The sequence below is a fragment of the Mugil cephalus genome, chromosome 13 (assembly GCF_022458985.1).
Source record: "Mugil cephalus isolate CIBA_MC_2020 chromosome 13, CIBA_Mcephalus_1.1, whole genome shotgun sequence".
NCBI classification, from domain to species: domain Eukaryota; kingdom Metazoa; phylum Chordata; class Actinopteri; order Mugiliformes; family Mugilidae; genus Mugil; species Mugil cephalus.
Genome location: NC_061782.1, coordinates 2,482,428 through 2,499,005, shown reverse-complemented (window position 1 = coordinate 2,499,005; position 16,578 = coordinate 2,482,428). Strand labels below are relative to the sequence as shown.

At 38.7% G+C, this 16,578-nt stretch overlaps 1 protein-coding gene and 1 long non-coding RNA gene across 2 annotated transcripts in view; one reads left to right on the top strand and one right to left on the bottom strand.

Moving 5' to 3' along the window:
• Positions 1 to 16,578, bottom strand: part of LOC125018609 (NACHT, LRR and PYD domains-containing protein 12-like) — a 107,281-nt gene that overhangs the window by 25,953 nt on the left and 64,750 nt on the right. The window lies entirely within an intron of this gene.
• Positions 14,774 to 16,180, top strand: LOC125018628. The gene is made up of 2 exons (XR_007113975.1): positions 14,774 to 14,975; positions 15,661 to 16,180. It is a non-coding gene; the product is annotated as an uncharacterized LOC125018628 (long non-coding RNA).

The following is a 16,578-nucleotide window of genomic DNA, read 5'->3' as shown; positions in this document are numbered from 1 at the left end:
TGCAACAAGAAAAAATCAAAAAAATAAAAAAATTAAAATATCAACAAACATTTAAAAATAATAAACTTGATTTCTCTGAAGGGAAAGGAAACAAAAAAGGGTTTTAAAAAACAAAAAGTTAGAAAAATTAGGTTTTTAAAACAATCCCAAAGTATGTGTTATGAGCAAAAGTTTTTATAAAAAAAAAACCCAAATTTGAACTACCCTTAAATTCCACACATTTTTCCCTTTTTTTTAATGTACTCTTTTCCCTTCCCTAAAACATTTCCCCCACTCATAAAAAGGGGGGGAAACGTCATTTATGACGTACTGTAAGAACTCTGATGGTAAACTTTTTTTGTTAAAATTTAATCACGGGCCCAGCCCACTCCCCTTTCCCCTTGTGCCCCCTGACGATCTAAGTATTTTCTTCATTAAATTGGGGAGCTTTTGAAAAGTTTCCATTTCGCAGTTTTAAACCCATTTCACAGGAGGGGTTCAGGCTATCCTTTAAAAGCAAACCCATCAGTTAAACAGTACAAGGGAAAAGTGGGCACAGGGGAGGGGGGGAGGAGAAAAATTTTCTGAGAGGATGGAGATGGACCTAAATGAAAAACATACAAAACATATAAACCCCATTTTAAAATGAGGGTCTTTAAATGAATCCTTTCCCTTTGGGGGGGAATTCTTTTTTCTAGGTCAAATAAACCCTTTGGGGGGGGTAATGCATTCGGGTGAGGGAAAAGACTGTCCCACCCCGTACAAAAAAATTTGAGCCTGAGGATGGGACGGGGAAAAAACTGGATTTGATTCTGAGCCCCCAAAAATATTTTTAACAGTGTCCTGGGAAATTTTTCACATGATTTTAAATGTAGAAAGTACATATTTATTTTAAAAGGAAAAATGACCATGCTCTCCCAGCAAAAAAAATTTGTGCAAAAAACACACCCCAAACTTAAGGGTGAAAAGGGAAAAAAACAAAAGTTCCAGTTTGGAAATTTTTGGGTTCAAACGTCTTCAGGGCTTGCTACACGGTCCTTTTAATGTTCGCTTTTAAAAAATTTACCCAAAAAATTTTTTTAAAATTTACGGCTAAACCCCGACAATCAACTCATTTCAATTTAAATCTCATTTTCACACAATCCCAAACACATTAGCATGAATTTTAAAACCTTTTTAAACCCGCCATTGAAAAATTCCTTTCTCTTGCTTTTAGTCACCCTAATTTGCTGTAAAAACGGCCCTCAAAAATTATCTTTGAGAAACATTCCTTTTACCAAACTCCCAAACAGATTTTTATTTTGGCCTTTTCTCCTTTCCTCTTTCTTTCCCTCTTTATTTTTTTTTGCCCCTAGGGCCCTTTCTTTCCCCACTTTTTTTGGGCCCCCAAAACTACCTGCTTCGGGAGGGGCGCAGGGGGGCACTGTTTGGGCAGGGACCAAAAATTATTTGGGGGCAGCGGAGCGTTGACTTTTTAAAGAAGGGTTTTAGGCCAAAAATAAAGCAACACACTCTGCTAAAATGAAATTTATTTTAGTTTGTGATCATTTAGAAAATCATCACTCATACATGCAAAAAAAAATGAATCCTTTTTAATTTGATTCATAAATAAAATTGTTTTGCTCTTGGGGGCCCCTAGTGGCCGTGGGGCCCTAAGCAGGCGCTTAGTTCACTTATTTCCCTTGGGGGCTTTTGCATGCCCCCAACAAAAAGGGGAAAATTTTAAACAAAGTCTTAGTAATATTCCCCAATAACAAAAAACTTGTTAAAAACTCCCAAATGGAAATTAAAATTTAATGTTTGAGCTGGGGCACTCCAAAATAAATGACCCAAAAAAATTCAACAGTTTTATTTTTATTTTTATTTCCCTTTTGGGGGAAATTTTTTTCACAGAAGTTCATAAGTATTTGGGTCAGGGGGAAACCCGTAGAAAAAGTCCTCTGTTCGGGTTTTTAAAAATCAATGAACTTTGTAGGGGTTTAAAAAACCTAAAACATTCATAAACATTGCACAAAAGAAGAGAAAGGGCAGAGTTTCTTTTACCCCGCGGGAGAACAGACAGAGATAAACCCTTTATTTCAAACTCCCCCCGCTTTGGGGCGTTTCCTTGCCCTACCCCCTTTTTTTTTCCTTAAGGGGGTTTTTTGGTTTCAACAGAAGTTTGGCCCGGGAGGGGGGAAACACCCTAGTTGCAAATTCTCAAACAAAAACAAGCACTATTTCTTGGTAAAAATTTTTTACCCTTTGCCCCTTTTCCTTGGAATTGGTTTGGTTTTATAAAATTTCCCTATGGGTGATTTTGGGGGGGATATTGAGGTGTAGGGGGAAATTTTCCTTACGGGTCTCAGGTTTCCCTTTTGAGTTGTGTCTAGCAAACATTTTAAACATGCTCTACAAAAAAAATTTTTTTTAAAAAGAGTTAAGTTTTAATCAAATTTGGGTGTACCTGTCCTAAACCCTCCCTCCCGTTTAGACATTCGTAGAACCCTGGCTCAAAATAGCCCTCATTACCCCTGTTTCCCTTTGGGAGGATTCCCCTGTAAATAAAAAAAAAGAAAAAAAAAAAAAAATCATTAAAAAAAAAGGTTTAAAAATTTTGGCACGGGGAAGCCCCAAAAATTCCCCAAAAAAAACTAAAATTTTATTTCTCCCCCAAAAAAAAACCGTTTGTAACTTTTAATTTTTTAAAAAAGAAAGTTGCCGTATTTTGAGGGTGTTTTAACATTTAAAATTTTGAAAAAATTTTTACGTTTTTTTTAAAAATTTTTAAATTTCCAAAAAATGGGGAAATGTTTTAAATTTTCGAACAACAATGCTTAAAATTTTTAAAAAAATGTGCTGTTATTAATCGGGGTTTTTTTACAATTTTTTTATGGGAAGGGGATTTTAAAAATTTATATTTGATGTAATACAACATATATTAAACCCCCAAAATAAAAGGATTAATCTTTCAAAAACGTCAAAAAAAAATGTTGTAAAACTAGATATTTGGTTAGGTTTCAAGAATTTACTGTTAATTTTAGGAAAACCCTCAAAAGGTTTTTGCATTGTTTTACGGTTTGTCTTTTTTGTTTTTAAATTTCAAAATTTTTAAATTTTTTAAAAAAAATGAAAAATTTCCCATTTAAAAACGCAAATTAACATTGTTTAAAATGAAAAATAATGCTTAAAGTTACAGAAAATTTTTCCCTTTATTAGGGTTTTTTTTAATGGCAAATTTTATTAATTTTAAAAAACCCGTAGGCTATATTTAAATTAATGTAATATAACAGTATAAAAACAATTTAATTTTTATCTTTTCAAAAAATGAGAACATTAGAAAAAATGAGACCCCAAGGGTGAACAAAAAAACAGCTACAAAATTTTTCCCTTTCTCCGTATTTTTATTCACTGAACAGGAACCATTAATTCCGAATTTTTCAAAAAAACTATTTTAAAATTTAAAAAAGACTTGTTCTTTAACAAAAAAAAAAAAAAAAACAAAATTCAACGAACTGGGAATGAAAGAAAAAAAATAAAAAAAAAAAAAAAAAAAAAAAAAATAGTTAGTTAACCCAAAAAACATTTCAAGTAAACCCTAAAATTTCCCCAACACTGATTTTGAAAAATTGGGAAACGTCCCCCGGGAAAAGAAACGGGGAAAACCCCCAACACTCAAAGAGCCATTTGGAAAGAAAAAAACTGGAGCTACAAAACCCCTTTGCATCTAAAAAAAAAGATAAAAACGGCATTTAAACGTTTTTTACCTCTATCAGGCCCATTAGTGTGTTTGCAATTTTTGAAATGAAAATAACTGCTACAGAGAAAAAAAAAGAAATTGCTTATGCATACCTTGGGGGCGAAAAAGTCCAATAAAAACGGGCTGGACCTGCCGGGCGGGGTGTCGCAAAAACCCGGGAGTTGTTGGGGTATATTTTGTGCAACAAAAAATTTAAAAACATTTTAAATTTTTTTTTTAAAAAATCCACCTTTATTTTAAAATTTTGAATTTTATTTAAAAAACCACCCCCCTCAAAAAAAAAATTACATTTGAATTTAAATTTTCGACAGCAAAATACTAAATAAGCGGGAATCCGTGGGGGTTTCCCGTTTTTTTGGTTTAGGTTTACAAAACCCTTTAGTGTTGTTGCATTCGTGTCAATTTAGTTGTTGTTAACTCCTCGCTCGTTCACTGAAAGAATTTTTTAGTTTCCGCTATTCCTGAAAAAAGTTGGTTACGGGGGGAAAAAACCCCCCTCTATACAGTTTACGAGGTTTTGGTGTCCCTTATTGAAAATAATTGTTTATCGTAGTGAAGTTGCAGTTTTTGAACTGTAAAAACCCGAAAAAGACAGAAAACATTACGGGGTTTTTAAATAACAACAGCCTAATAACCCGTTTAAGAGGCTTTAAAGGGAAAAATGGGGCAAGGGAAAATCCAGCCTTTTTCCCCAAAACCGAAAAACAGCACCCCAGACCAAATATAAACACCGGTTTTCTTTTTTGGGGCAGACAAAAATTGCAAAATTCAACATAACACACTTTAAAAAAGAAAATTCACACCAGCTGACTATACATGGGAAATAAAAACCCAAAATATTGTTGTTGGGGGGCTATTGCTACTGCTGGATAAAAAGTCATTTTTTTCTGTACATTGGGGATAAAAGGAAACCCCTGGGTTCATCCCCTAATCCCCTTTCCTCATTTGTTTTTTGGTTTATTTGCTACCGAATCAGAAACTAAAAAAAAGATGGGCCCCAAACCATGATGTGAATTTCTAAGCACAAATGTCATTTACTGCTGCTGATTGTTTCTATTTAACACTAAGTTACAAAATAGATTCTATTATTTTTCAGCCCCTCTAACCCCAAAAAAGTAACTGTGTGAACAGATGCAAAGTAAAATTTACCAGAGAAAGGGGGATTGGTAAAACTTTTGTTACTGGGCTTGTATTGGTACTGGTTTTGGGGCCCAAATGTTGGGTTTCCCCCGGCTGCTTGGGGGAAAATCCCAAAACATTTTTGTTGCCTTTTTTTTAAAAAGGGCAGATTTGTAGTTAAAATTTAAAACCCCAGACATCACATAGCTCAATCTGGGGATATTTTTACCTAACAAATTTTAAATTTTATCCTCAAATAGCCATTGATATATTTTTAAAAAGTTCTTTTTTAATAAAATGCAGGGGACACCACCACTAAGGGCCCACTTTTGAAATCAAGAGAAAAAAGGTTTGGTGTTTAGTCATTTACCTTTTTCAAAACATCAACCAAAAAAGTAGAGAAGGTTCCTTTTAAGGGATTAAAATTTAAAGTAAACTGCGTAAATTTGGGCTGCATTATTTGAACAGGAGGAAACCTTTAAAATTTCATTTTTACTATTGCATAAAATTTTTTTTTAAAGGAAAGTTTATTCTGTACAAAAATTTAAAACACAACTTGTCGTTTTGAGGGAGTGGGCAGATGTTTTCCCGGCTTTAACTGGTCTGAGGGGCAGAAAGGAGGTCACTCTCCTGAAAGGGAGCTCGGGCCTAAAATTTCCCAAACATTGCAGTTTCTCCGCAAAGGGTCAGGGTCCACAGTTTAGGCATTGATTTGATGAAAAACAGAAGCGGGGCTCTCTGCATTTCATGACTAGGAGGGACTAGAAGGGATGAAAAATACTGTTTTTTCCGGGCATTTTTTAATCTCTCAAAATCGAAAATTCCCCTGAGTTTAACAATGCTATGCTTGAGTAAATTACTCTTGCCCCCAAAGCTTGTACACCGGCAAAGGGGTTTAAAAATCTAGTTTCGGCTCAGGCTTCCAGCATTTTATGCTTTTTTTCCCCTTCATACAAAGCCAAATGCTTGGGACATAGGGACACATCAGAGGTGTAACCAAGTAACCCTGCGGGGCCCCGCGTCATAAGCATGAGCTGAATCCGTTTTGGGAAATTTAATGCCCCCACCCTTTTTTTTAAAAACAAAATGACCCCTTTTTTTACGAGTGCCTTTTTCCCCTGCATTCGGGAAACTGTCAGCATTGGGTTCTTTGACCGAGGGGTTTTTCCCCCACGTGGGGGCGCAATGCTTCCCCTGTACCCGTTCAAGCCTGGAAAGGATTGGGGTTTTTTTTAAACCAAAAATTTTTTGCCCGAAAACAACCCCCCACAAATTTTTGCAAAAGAGAAGGGAAAAAAAAAATGAAAAAATTTAATTTTGCCAAAAACCCAAAAAAATGCTATTGGTTTTTGAAAAAGTTCGACCTTAAAAGTGTAGCAGATCTCCCCTCAATAAACCAGAAATGATTGTTAGCTTATCCCTTTTCATATTTTTCCCTAAGGGGTTGAATTTTATGTTGACCAACTGAAAGTGTTTCATCAAATTAAAATTTTAAAATTTCCTTTTAAAAAGGGAAAAGTCTTTTGGTCGCTTTCCCCCTATATTTTTTGAGAGGGAAGAGGAAAATAAAAATTAGTTTTAAGAAAAGTTTCCCCCTTGAAAATAAAAACCCTTACAAAAGTCGCATCATTTAAAAACATTTGTTGTTCTTTGTTTGGGAAAAAAATCCACTTAAAAAGTCTCACTACGACACCTGCAAAATAGAGGAGTAGGGGGCAAATTGCGGGTGGAAAAAGACTTTGGAAAATTTTTTACCCTAACATTAAATCCGGCCTTTTTCCCAATTTCCCAGGGCCCGAAAAAATTTGGCCCTTTCAAGTCACGCAGTCAAGATTATGGCCAAAAAAATAGGTGAAAAGTAGAAGAGGGTTAAAATGGGTTATTGTTCCCTTGTTTCAGCCCTCTTTTCTCCGCCGGGGTCATTTAGTTCCCAAAAATAAACGAAATGACTCACGGGAAAATGCCCAAGCTTTAAAAGGGGGACGTAAATAAAATAAAAAAATAGTTGGGGCTGGCAACTACTAAAACTCATAGATATATTTCATGACTAACAAAAGGCCCGACCCCCCCGCCGCCAAAACTTTTTTCATCGTAATTTTCCCAACATTTTTAGTTGAAGGGGAAAAGCTAGCGGGTTGCTTTTGTCGATGAGTAAGTCGAGGCAAAAGGTGTAAATAAAGCTAAAAATACTCCCGCTTTTAGTTTGATACTTGGGTTCTTTCCTTCTTCCCTTTCCTCCACCTCGACATTGCTGATGTTTTTCCCAAGTTTCTGTGACCAAACGGGGAAAACCGCGTGGGGGTTTTTTGAACCTTTTTTAAACGTAACGTCAAAGACGGAAAGTTAAAGGGCCCAACGCCCAAAGGGATGGTTTCTTCTTCTTCTTCTTCTTCTTCTTTTCCAAAACCCTTTCTGTCGACCAAAACCCAAAAGGGGCCCGCACATTTTTAAAGGACCACTCCAATACATGTTTGCTTTTACGTTTTTGTCTTTGTGTTTGTTTCAAAGGGGGAGTTGCAGCAGTAAAAAGTCTCCCCCATTACCGTGGTTTTTTTTCAGGCAGCTGGAAAAAAATTCAAGCGTTGTATTTACATTGGTTTTTAATATAATATTCCACCAATACCCACAGTGTTAAATAGTTATTTTACAAATTTAATTTTTTCAGTAATTTTAAATTATTTTTTTTTAAAATTTTTTAAGGTTTTTTGAATTATTCAGTTTATTCCATTAAATAACAGACAAAAATTTTTAAAATTTTCGATAACCCTTTGTGAAAATAATTTTTAACAATAAATAACGGGAATTTTTAAAGTTTTTTTTTTAAAGGGCCCCGAAAAATCATGTTTTCAAAACATTTTCTAGTTTCATGATTTCTTTTACAATTTTTGTTTTTTATACTTTTTACCTCACAGTCTGAAATCTCCGTTTTTTTCTGTATTTTAAAAAATACGAAAAAAATTGTTTAAAAAAAAAACAGTAAAAAAAAGTTTTTACACTGTAGGGTTTTTTGTTTTGGGCTAACCCTATGCAAACCCGTTTTTAATTTCGCCCCATTCTTTATCCAGGGTCTTTTTTAGAATGCGGGCTTTTTTATAAACCCTGTTTTTTTAAAAATAGTGGATTTCCCCCGGGTTTACTTTTTTTTTACGGGTTTAAAACCGCTGATCTGGCCCGTGTTTCTGCTGCCCTTTGGGGTTTCATCTTGCGAAGGCGTTCCTTGGGAAAAGGTAACTGGGCCAAAGGGAGGGGCCGCCTTTTAAAAAATATTAATGGTTTTGGTAATTTTACCCGTACCAGTAAAACTGGGGTTTAAAAGGTTTGGCTGTGGGCACTGGGTTCCCCATTGACGAATCATGCCTCTTTTTTCCCGTAATTGGGCAAAAGGATGAACTGTTGTTTACGCGGGCTGGCTGTCAGGGGGGAGATTTTTATTTTTTTGTTTTTCATTTTTTTAAAATTTTTTCCGTTAATGCTAAATAGCTCGTTGGGTTGCGGGTGATAGTGTGAGGGCAGGGTGTTTGCTTTTAAAAAACCCTTTTTTTTTGGTCACGATGCATTTTCCCGTTAGGGTTTTTCCCAAATTCATTTTTTTTGAAGAACCCCTCTACAAATAGCAACCCCCCCTTTTTCTAATGCTGTCTCTCAGGGTCGGTTCTGCTTTTGGGGCCCTTTTTTCCGCTTGCTCTTTACATTTGTGTTGGGGTTCCGTTTTTCTTGGGAGAGGCAACAAAAGTTTGGGGGGTTTTAATTTTGGGGCATCTTTCTTTTAGTGAGGTGAGGGGTTGTGATAGTAGGTAGACATGCATGATAAATGTCTTGGTGGGGACAAGAATGGCATATTGGGTTTGTAAGAGTAGTTAAAAAAAAAAGAAAAAAAAGCAAAAAGTGGTAAATTTCAGAATAAAAGGGTGGAACAACACTAAAATTGGCAAAAATCGTTTCTACCGGGAGAAAGGCTTTCCATCACTGCCCTAAAACCCGTGAGGCAGTGCACAAAGCCCCACTGTTTTAAATTAGATGAGAAATTTCGGGTAAAGGTTTCATTTTTGGGGCTCCATCTGTTGACCCCAAACTTTAGGTCACAAAAAGACCTTTGCAGTCTACCCTTTTGAAAAAAGGTTTTTCCCAAAAATTTTCAAGCTAATGCTAGTGCTGGACAATAAGACTTGTTTTAAGGGTTTTAAAAATGCCTTTTTTAGCTTCTGTGGTCCCGTCAGGGGGGATTTCAAATTTTAGGGGTTTTTTTTTATACAATTTAATTTTTCTCCGTGGTGCCGTTAATTTTTGCCCTTAAATTTGGCACCCAAAATTCTGCAAATAATTTTGTCAGGCCCCGAAAGGACATCCCTTGTTTCTTTTTTCTTGGGTTTTTGGGGCTTGGAGAATTTTCAAATTTTTCCCTTTTTCCCAATATTTTTCGTCCCCCTCACAAAAAATGCCCTTTAAATTTTTATCTGGTTTTTTGCCCTATTTTTACTTGCCTTGTGACCTTCCTCGGGTAGAAACCCCTTTGGATGCAATTGTACCCGTTTTAACATGTTTCCATATCAGGGGGGCCAGTAAGATTTGCTACGGGGCAACATTTCTTGGGGTCCCTCCCAGGTTTTTAATTGGGGCCCTACTCGGGATCTTTTCTTGAGAGTAAATAGTTTTGGGTCTTGCTTTAAACCCTTGGGGGAGCCTGGGTTTTTTGTAACTTTGGGCCCCCCCAAAGGGAAAAAGCAACCCCGAACCCGACCCATTTTTGTCCACTGGGACTGAGAAGAAAGCATTTCGGATGTCTACTTCTGCAAAAACCCCTTTTCATTGGGCCCAAAGGGGAAATTTTTAGTGTGTGAGGGGCAGGGGACACATTGGGGGGTCTTTGGTTTTCACAAAATTTTACAAACTTTCGGTCTTTGGGCCCTGGGGCCAACCTACGGGGTGGAACTTGCTTTTTTAAAAAAAAAATAGGGGTGTTACGGGGGGTCCTTAAAATTGGTTATTACTCCTTCTGCAATCAAAATCTTCAGTTACCGGGTTTTTTTTCCTTCTTGGGCATCTTGCTTAAAGGGGTTTTTGTCACAAAACCGGCCTTTATTTGTTTTTTGGGGGCTGAAATTTTTACGGGCAGTCACCTTTCACCAATCCCACATCAGTAGGCCCCTTTTGACCATAAATTTTTCTGGGAAAATCTTTTTAAAAAAAACGGTCCTCAAACCTCAGTTAAAATTTACCTATCATTGAGCTCTTTTTTTTGATCGAGGGGTAAACCCGCGAGTACTTAAACTGGGGCCCCAAAAAAAGGTTTTTGTTTTGACCCGTGTTAAAAGGGATACCCCTGTTTTTTACTGATTTTCTCTTCCCCCAAACAGTCGCATTTTCTCCCCTCTGGGATATCTTGCCCAAATCCTTCCACCCGTTGGTTTTTTTCTTTGTAAAGAGATATGTGGGGAGGGGGCCACATCCCATACGCTTGGGGAATTTTGTAAAAGGGAATGTCATCCAGGGTACTACTGCACTCCCTTTTCTCCCAAAAGATAATTTTTAGTAACCTTGGGAGGAGGAATTTTTTTTGCTTTTTTTCCCCTAATCTTCATCGGGCCCCGGTGTTTGATTTGTACCAAGAGAAAGTTTTGTAGGTCGCTCTCCGCATCTGATCCTTTTGGTTTTGGGGTTGAATTTCCCCTTAACCCCTTAAGGGGGGATGCTGTTTTTATAGGGGGGTTTGGGTTTGGGGACTTCCCAGGGGGTATATAAAAGTTTTCTGTCCTGTCCCCTTTGGGGTACAAAGGGAAAACTCCCTTTTTTAATTTTAGTTTTTTTTTTTTACACAATTTTGTCCCCAAGTGAATATCCGTGCTAAGCCTAATAAAAAGTAAAACCCTCTTGGCCTAGGAGGTTGACGGGACAATCCCGGAAAAAAATTAAAAATTGACAATTGGGACGATTGACCCCTGGACCGGGTTCCCTAATTTCCAAATGGTTCTGTTTCTTCCACCCGATTTGTTTCCCACTTTTCAACCTTACAGTATAATTCTCGACTGGGGTTAAAACCTGGTTTTCACTTTTCTGCGGTAGTCCTTTCAATTTTTTTTCCCCAAAGGGCACACAGAAAAAAGGGGACAGGTTTTCCGTTCCATACAGAAAGGGGCTTTTGGTTTGGTACTGTCCCCCTTGGGGAGCAAGTCCTGGAATTTAACAGGACTTTGTTGGTCTTTATTTTAAATTTGGTCTCTGTTTCTGTTCGTAGGGAACTGTTCAGCTGGGTGTTCGTGCCAGTCATGCTGGAAAATAGTTCCGTTCTTTACAGTCCCCAGCTATGTGTCCCTCTTTCCCCAAAGGGCCAACAGCCTAAGCACCTGGCCTATAATGTTTCCCCTTCCTAAAACCTCCCCCTTTGCACTTACAGTTCGGACCAAAAGTTTGTCTAAATTCTAAATCTTCCTTACCCCCCTTTCCCCCTTTATAATGTTGGGGGGGTTCTTTTTATTTTTGGTTTTTAAAGTCCCCTACCCGGTTTTTTTTTTTTTTTACAAATTTTTTTGGCGTGAAAGGGGGTGACTAAACTAGTTTCCCCCAAGGGTTTCCCGTTGCTAAGGCCTTTTTAATGTTTTCTGACCCCAAAAAACGTAAATGTTTCTTTTGATCCTGCCCCTCTAGGGCATTTTTTTAAAAGGGTTTCCCGGGAAACCCCCATTTCTGATCAGGAGTTTCTTCTGAACCACTGTGAGCTTTAAACACTGTGGTCATTCTGATCCTATATTCTTCAAATGGTTCGTCTTCTTTTTGTTTAACTCTTCCTATTTCGGTGTAATTTGCTCTACGTCTAAAACGTTGTGTAGTTCGGTCAGTTGGACCTCGTACACGGATGGTTAATTCTCCATCATCGTGAGGCAGAGGTTGGCCTCCCCGTGCAGGATCCCAGTTTCCTCTGAGGTAATGCCAATCTGATCCCAGTGCAGCCATCCAAGCTTGTTGCACTTCCTGTCCATTTAAGTGGTACGATTGTCTAACGTTTTCCATATCTTGGACAAACAAAAATGGCAGTCCACTCCTACAGCTTAAAAAAGGATCAAACAATGTGGCTGGTTGGGAGCAGAGGGAGATGAGAGAAAACCTGCCGCCAGCCCCGGCCGCCATCTTGGATCGTTTTATAGGCGTCTTCTGTCAGCCGCGGCCAATCAGAGTCCAGGACCAGAGCCTCCCACGCCAATCATCTCCTCCGTGCAGCACACACCTGAAACAAACTACGACTAGAGTCATAACATGAGTGACGTCCTCCTTATGGGAGGCCACTCCTTCTACAGCCTTTTTAACGTCATCTGTGGTCCATGTTCTGGAGACCAGGATGGTTTGTGGCTGATCATCAGCTACGTTTGGGTTTGCTACTTGAATCATTGGATATGCATCAGCTTCAGTAAGTGATGAGTTTGTTAGTGGTGCAGATGGTCCTGAGGAAAGCAGCTTCCCCATCGTTTTTGACCATGTATAATTTTTCCCTTTTGAATGAGTCGTTTGTGGTGTTTCCTCATATTGAGGTGGCGACTAGGTTGGTAGTTCTGGATACAGCGTCTGTGTTACAACCTCTGACGCTGCAGCAGCTCCTCCTTTCTCATCTTCACTTTCCTCCTCTCTCCGTCTATCCTGCCTTCTATTTTCTGGTCCTGTCTCATCGTCGTCTTTTCTATGGAACAACAGTTCTTCAGCTCTTTGTTTCTTTGCGCATTTTAGTTCTTCTTTTTTCTTTTTCCTATCTCCCTCTTCTTTTTGCGGCAACCTTCATCTAGTGTTCTGTTACCTCATATCCTTCCTGTTTCATTTTTTTAGAATTCATTTTAGTTTTTTCTTTTATTGCATCTTGTAATGCGATTATTCTTTGAGTATTTAGTCGGCCGTCGAATCCCTAAACTTTTATCCATTTATCTAGATGTTTTATTTTATCAGGGCCCTGTTTTTCTATAAACTTCCAATCTTTAGACTGCAGTTGTTCTTTAGGATCGAATTTGCTTCCCCCTTTTCCCATTTTTGAGAATTTGGTCCAGTTTATTAACACCTAGGGTGTTCAAAAAACTGAGTTGTGTTCAGTAGGGCAGCGATCAAACTGCCTTTTGTGGTAACCCTCGCTTCAACTCTTTCGAGTAGAGAGTTCTTGCCTTTGCATCCACAAGAGGCTCGCTACTCACAATCCTACTGTGTTGGTATGAGATAAAATACCTAGTGGAATTTTAATCTCCAATCGCACACACAATCGCTCACCTTTTTCAACACGGAATTTAAGCGTACGTACTGCAGGACTCCGTCATCCTATCACTCATACTACGGAATTTAACTGGGCTAGAGGACTCCGCCATCCTTTACTTTTTCACAGAATTTCTCGGACTCCACCATCCTTCAGTACCTGCTAGTGCCTAGGATTTCCAGGATTTTTCTACGCACAATGACCCTCAGTCATTCGCCACTGATTCTCCAGGGAAATTCCACTCACCAATGTTGTCTTTCCCCTTCACGGACTACCCTCAGCCGTCGGATCCCAGCAGGCAGGCTGTTCTCCAGTCCCGGAAAGGGTCTGAGAAACTCTCTCTAACGGAGTTCTACCGTGGCCACGGTCTTTTCTGGATTTCACCGCACCTGCTGGAATCTTCAGGCGTGTTGGCATCCGGCTCGAAGGACCAAATAAATGTGAGGTTCAGCAACCTAAAACATTCATAAACATTGCACGAAGAAGAGAAAGACAAGAGTTACTTTTTACTCGCGAGGAGAACAGACAGAGATACCTTCAGTTACAATCTCCTACCGCTCTGAAGCGTACCTTGCCGTACCCACTTTCTTTATTTCCTTAGGGTGGTTCCTGATTACAACAGAAGTTGCAGCGCTAATGGGGAGGGGGAGCACATAGCTGCAACTTCTAAAACGATACAAGCGCTATCTTCTTGGTACATGTATACTCACTTTGACCTTGTCCTCGGGACGGTATGCTCCATCTTCAGCCGTATTTCTGCGGCGAAGACGCACTTCCTGCATGTCACTGATGGCTCTGGAATGACTCAGCTGAAATCGCGTCCCCCTACTTCTCCTTCCTGCAAAGCAACTCTACAGACATATACTGTTGCACATTGGCATACTAGGAGGTTAATAGATACCTAAACACTCAGAGTAAATATGGGATAACTTATGTACAATAATTCCAACAAGCTTACAGGCTGTTAGGACACAGTAATGTTGAGCTGAACATTTAAAACCAGAACACATCTGAATTAATTATTCAGGATTTCATCTACATCTTTTATTCTTTATTCAGGTTGATGAGCTGCAGTTTGTCAGAGATCAGCTGTGATTCCCTGGGACCAGCTCTGAAGTCCAACTCCTCCCATCTGAAACATCTGGACCTGAGTAAAAACAACCTGAAGGATTCAGGAGTGAAGCAGCTGTGTGGTTTTCTGGAGAGTCCAGACTGTAGACTGGAGTTTCTGGGGTCAGTTCACTGTCTGTTACTGTTGTAGATCTGATATGTTTAATCACCAACTGAATCTAATTCATGTTCATCCAGAACTTTCCTCCATGAATCTGTAAATGTCCTTTAGTTCAAGACGAGTTCACTGAAAGTAATTAATCAATGTCTTAGTAAATATCACAATAACAAATAACTTGATAAAATCTCTAAATGGAACTTAAGTGAATGTTTGAGCTGGACACACCAAAATAAATGACTAACAATTCAACAGTTCATTTTTATTAACTTTATTTTCATTGTGTAAGTTTGTTTCACAGAAGTTCATAAGTATTTGACTCGGAGAAACTGTAGAAAATGTCATCATGAAGCTTAAAGGCTGTTAGGACACAGTAATGTTGAGCTGAACATTTAAAACCTGAACACATCTGATTGAATTATTCAGGATTTAATCTACATCTTTTATTCTTTATTCAGGTTGATTAAATGCAGTTTGTCAGAGATCAGCTGTGATTCTCTGGTCTCAGCTCTGAAGTCCAACCCCTCCCATCTGAAACATCTGGACCTGAGTTACAACAACCTGAAGGATTCAGATGTGAAGCAGCTTCTTGATCTTGTGGAGAGTCCAGCATATAAACTGGATACTCTATGGAGAGTAGAGGATTCCAGTCAGTCCATGCTGCTTTCATCAGTATCGTCCTAAACACAGTTAGTATCAAAGATCCAGTGTTTCCTGTAAACCTGCAGCTTCTCAGTGAAGCTGTGAGAGAAGAATGGAGACAGGCTTCAGGATTGGACAGAAAGACAGAGAGAGAGACAACAGTCAGCCAATCAGATGAGCCAGAAGCTTGTTGTGATCATGTGTTTGAGTTGATGTGAAGACGACTGTTGTTGTTGTGTTGATGTGTCCAGGAAATAAAGCTGGATTCCAGCTGACAGCCTTCCAAGATGTATAGAGACAGTGGTGGTCATTCATCACATCTGATCAACAACTGATCACAGCTCTGAGATCAGTCTGACTGAAGCCTGCACATCACAGAAGCAGCATTACATTTAGTAACCATGAGTTTCTTAGTCAGCTGATCTTTGTTTCCATGGAGCAGCAGTAAATCCATCACTAACGGGTTGGTGCAGTAATGAAGCGTTCAGGACTCTCAGCAGTTTCTTAGTGAAATCTGCAGAGGAAACAGACTTGATGCTAAAAGTCTCTGCAGGTCTGTGTGTGTTCACTCCAACACGTTAACATGAAGCTGAAAGGAAGCTGGCTGAGCTCCACAGCTGCTCCACTGCTGCTCTGAACAGGACTCAAGTCCCTGCTGCTCTTTCTACTGGATGTGATGATGAAGGGAAACACTCCTTCAACCTCCTCTCTTCTTTCTCCTCCTCTCTACAGGTGGAAGTATTAACCAGGAGGGTGTGTGTTGTGAGAGGATGAGCTGTGTCCTGATGATCCAGAGATTGAAGCAGACTCTGACTGGACCATGTTACTGGGAGGTGGAGAGGAGAGCTTCATCCACATGGTCTCCATTTAAGACCAAAAAAAAAAAAAAACTCATTTGTGGGGATTTCAACATTGATTTGCTGATTCTAAATCAGCATAAATCAACAGATGAGTTCATCCAAATAATGTATAGTATGAGTCTGAATGACATCAGCGATCATCTGCCTGTCTTTCTTATTCATGAATATAATGATATAACAATGAGGGAATTAAAGGAAATTAAATATAAGAGAATAAGTTTTACATTCCCAGATCTATATGATAAGCACTGCCCTCTTAAACAGTGTAACACCAAGAACCATTTGGCAGAAAACCCATGAATGACCAAGGGGCTTCAAAATGCCTGTAAAAAATGAACTGCTTGTAGAGACTGTTTATAAAATAAAACAAAAGAGGCAGAGTTTAAATATAAGAAATATAAAAAGTGCAGTGCAGCATGGCTTAGAACTGCACCAGATGGATGTGAAAACTGCATACCTGCATGTTCCTATTGATTGGGAAGTGGACATGGAGCAGCCTGAGGGTTTTGAAGTTAAATCAAAGAAGGCTGAGAAACTAGTCTGCAAACTTAACAGATCATTGAATGGTCTGAAGCAGTCGGGACGAAATCGGAACAGAATGCTTTATCATTGATGAAGTGAAAATGGTTACATACATGAAATGTTCCTTTCATGTCGCCTTTACTGTTGTGAATACTGTATGTACTGTAGGCCTACTGTATTTCTCACCACTTTATCAGTACAGACCTCATCTGTCTAAAAAATATTCAGCCTCTGAGGGACAAATGGGGAGAATGTGTGTTCGAGTAAA